The sequence below is a fragment of the Schistosoma mansoni genome, chromosome 6 (assembly GCF_000237925.1).
Source record: "Schistosoma mansoni strain Puerto Rico chromosome 6, complete genome".
In the NCBI taxonomy this organism is placed as follows: domain Eukaryota; kingdom Metazoa; phylum Platyhelminthes; class Trematoda; order Strigeidida; family Schistosomatidae; genus Schistosoma; species Schistosoma mansoni.
The window spans coordinates 7833456-7837832 of record NC_031500.1 but is presented as its reverse complement, the minus strand read 5'-3'; positions in this window follow the sequence as shown (position 1 = coordinate 7837832).

Genomic DNA, 4377 nt, shown 5'->3' with positions numbered 1-4377 from the left:
TGGAGAGGGTGGACAGCCCTGACGAACACCATCTGAGGTAATCAATTCTGATGACAGTTCGCCATAAGCTCTCACTCGGTCAGTTGTGTTCGAGTAGAGAGCCTTTATGAGGTTAATGTACTTCTTTGTTACTCCTTTCACTGACAAACACTGCCATAGAACCTCACGATCAACCGAGTCCAATGCTGCCCTAAGGTCCAAAAATACTACGATTGTGAGGCGTCTGAACGTCTATCAATGTTTCGCTAACAGTTGGGTTCCTAATACCGGTTTCTTTAACAAGTTTGAACAGTTGTCTGCTGTTACCTATTGCCACTGCCTTTCCCATCTCTCTTGCTTTCGCTACCCACTACTGTTTGCGATCATCGCGTAGGCATCTTATTAGCCTGCGCTTAAGCTGACTTCACTCTTCGTTATGTTCAGAGCCAGGTGGGATAAGTTTTCGAGCATCTATCAGTGCGGTAGGTGCTGCTGAGATCCAGTGTTTCTCCGCCAAATCTTATGGTTTACCGTACTAGCATATATCACTGCTGTTTCCACAGCTTTTCGGATGTCATTCCATGCTGCTTCGGGGTGGGCACAGCTTGCATGGCTGCCTAACTGTATTTCTAGTTGGTCCTGAAATATATTCTTAGCTTGCCTATCATTAAGTAGAACCCTAAGAGGCATCGTTACAGTGTCTTTCCTACGTCCAGTAAGACACAGACAGATACGTGCTCGCACTAGATCATGATCTGAATCTACACATGTGCTCCAGGATGAGCGAAAGTCTTCTATCGAGCCCCTCCATCGGTGGCTGAGAGCGATGTGATCTAGTTGGGTCCAACGTTGGGACGAATTCGAGGGTCGACATGTCAAAAGATGTTTTTCCTTGTGCTTAAAGTTAGTATTTGCTAGAAACAGGCGGTTATCTGAGCATAATGATAATAATAGCTGCAACAGACGATCGCCATTATCTGTTCTTTCAGCCATGACACCATAAGATCCATCCACGTGTCTTTCCCTTTCGCTTAGTTTACCTACTTAAGCATTAAAGTCACCAACCATTATTAATACATCAGAGCGCCTAGCCTTTCGGAGAAGGTCGGGAAGTTTTCCGTAAAACTCATCTTTTATATCATCTGAGCTGCAGTCATTGGGAGAGTAGGCAGAGACGACGAAGAGGCAACGACGAGTGTCCCTATCTTTCTGAGTCCTTACTGTTCCGTTTAGTCGGACAGCGCACAAAAAACTGTCTACTGGGATCCAGTCTAAAACAGCTAGTTCTGCCCTAGGACTCAATGCTATACCTACGCCAGCGAGGCCACGGAGAGCAACATCAGGGCTTCCAGATACACGAAGCGTGAATCGAGATGGTTCTTTATTTTGATATGGTGAGGTCAAATGAATGACGCTACTCGGATCCTGTATCCGCAGTTCGGAGACGCAGCACACATCGATGGTGCGAGATTTTAGAGTCCTAGCTAAGGAAACCTGTTGTTCGATTCGGCACAGTGTTCGGACGTTAAAATCTCCTACCTGTAGTTTAGAAAGTGGTTTCAGAAGACCAGGAATAACGTTCCATGTGCTCAAATCGCTTGCCCTAGCGGTGCGAGATGATAAAGGGACGTGAGAAGGGTTAGTTTTGGAGATAAGAGAGTTATTAGGAAGTGTAGGAAGGATTTGAATGTGACCAACTTGGTCTCGTGTGTTTTTAAGGGTAGAGCGTGGTTTCAGGAGACCAGGAATAACGTTTTGTGGAGATTTTAGACGTGTTAGCCCTGTTTCAGGAAATTTAGCTCGGTTGAGTCATCACGATTAGGAAGCCCGACCACCACGTCAAGGTAGCTGCTACGGTCGAGATGCCAATCACTAACATCTATCGACGTCTTGGACGATGGGCAGAATTCTTTGTAGGGCAGTTCAATTGAACTGCTGCTGCGGCAACATCGACCAGATTGTCGTGCCCTTCATAGCCAGAGACGACTGCTCCATTATGAGGCGCGCGTGCGCAACAAACTCCAACTCTTGAAACGCTACAAATCACCGGGCCCAGATGACCTACCTCCGGCATTTTTCAAAAATGGTGGTAACTTCCTGGCTAAAGAACTTGTAGTGTCGGTAAATATGTTATGTTACCTTATTATAGCTTCAGGACAAGCCAATTTACCTACACATCATGAGTCACGTTTTGACCTTGTTAATTATTCACTTAACAACCCTGACTGTTTTTATTTGAGCGCATGTGTGTGCACATTTCTTACTCTATTTATCACATGTCTGTCATTTATTTATATCTGACTATAAATATCGATTAACGCTTGGTTAAAGCGAGTTGGCTTAACAGCTATCCCCAATGCGTGTCATTTATGCTTCGCTCGCTGATATTTGCTCATGTGCTTATAACTTTCTGGCCTGCATCATTTGCCAATAAAATTGTAGTTGCCGCTTCTCTTTGCCTTCTGATTTTATGCACCGTTAAGATTGGTATTATAACGGTTATCGAGGTGAACGATTAACGAAGCACGGCACTACAAACTGACTGAGTTGTTTACAAAGGTCTGGACTTACCTTCAGCTCTTTCCAAAGATGGTGGTGACTTTCTGACTAAGGAATTGACCGCGTTGTTTACAAAGGTCTGTAAGCTAGAGCGTACTCCGACGTCATGGAATGAGTCGATAGTTGTCCCCATCTTTAAAAAGGTTTCACGTCGTTCCTGTAACAATTATCGGGGGATAAGTCTACTTCCGATTGCGTCCAAACTATTGAGGATGTTAGACGACTCTCCGTGTTCGATCATCATTGTCTGCAAAGGATTACTGACATCCAGTGACAACACCATGTTAGTAATGCAGAGGTTCGGCATCGTGTGTTCGGGCGCAGAGACGACAATCCAGTTGGAGCCACCATCTCGAAACGTCGACGTCGGTGGCTCGGATATAATCTACGAATGTCGTCCCAGAGAATTCCACGTCGTGCATTATTTGCTGACGCTGGGACTAGTTGGAAAAAGCGGAGAGGTGGTCAGTGTATGACATGGTGTCGTGGTATGAGAGAAATCTGAAAAGGGCTGGTTTCTGTTGGTCCTTCGCGACTCCCTGGCTGGGGTCCGAAAGATGGTGAAACACAGTGGCTAGAGACGGTATTAGATATGTCTCAGAATAAAAGGCAGTGGCGATCTTGCTGTAATCTTTTTTTACTTTCTTCATGAAAAGTGGTTATAACTCTTAACTGAAAAAGTACTTCTGGTTGTACATTTCTGCTTCTTCCATTGTTATTCTTATTATTACACTAACATACACTAATATGTGGTTGTTATTATTTCCTTCTTTTTTCTTTTTCTTTCTTATATGCACCTTACCCTCTTTTTCTCTTCCCATTCTGATTATTTTGTGTGGCGCATACATATCTGCTGCCCCCTTGTACCAATATTTATGTGTTCAAATAAATAAAATATATCGCAATCAGTTGAAATACGAATTTCTGACGTTTCGTGACATAATATAAGCTACGGCTTCACAGTAAATAATTAAATAACTGAATGTGCATCCAAACGAAACTGTTTGCAAATTAGGTTATGTTAATTTTCATGAGTTCAATAATGGGAATTCCCGTGAAATTCCTACTCGACCAAGGAACACTTGAGCTACACAAGACCTAATAATTGTGTAGAGCTGAAAAATCCACAAATTAAATTGATAATAGCAGTACATGCTATTTTCACCAAATAGGTATTAAAAACATCAAAATAATTCAAAAACGTTTTTTAAACTGTAAAAAAAGACAAGTAGCCGAAACGTTTTATGTAATACAAAATCCCTCTGTCCTCAATAGAAAGGAAAGCCTGAATATTTATACAACTTGAATTGTTCATCCAAACAACCACATTTAACTCCATTCATTCGCGGTCCAATATACACTTACACTCAAATTCTAACTGCATTCCTTCATATTACAAATTGGACATCTTTCATAACCAACATCATACATACAATGACGTCTCATACAGAAACAGTTTAACCAAAAATGTCACATGAAATTGACATAATCAAACCTATATTAATTTCGGCAGAACTTATCACTCCGTCTTTTTCCTGTTTTATTTAACTTGCGTTAATTTGATTGCATTACCTATTTATTTACTCTGAAGAAGTGGCTTACATTAATTCGCGAAACGCCGGGAATTTCAATTTCCACTATTTTGAATATTCACAAAAAATATTAGAGCGAACAAATGTTAACGCAACATTTGATTTATTTGAAACAATCAAATTAAACATTGCTAATGATCTTTACAATAATAGGGTGAATTCACAGATGTACAGTTAATGGGAAGTGCTGCACCTGAAGCTTGTTTTCTAATAGGTTGATGTGAAGAAAGAAATAGGAAGTCTTGAC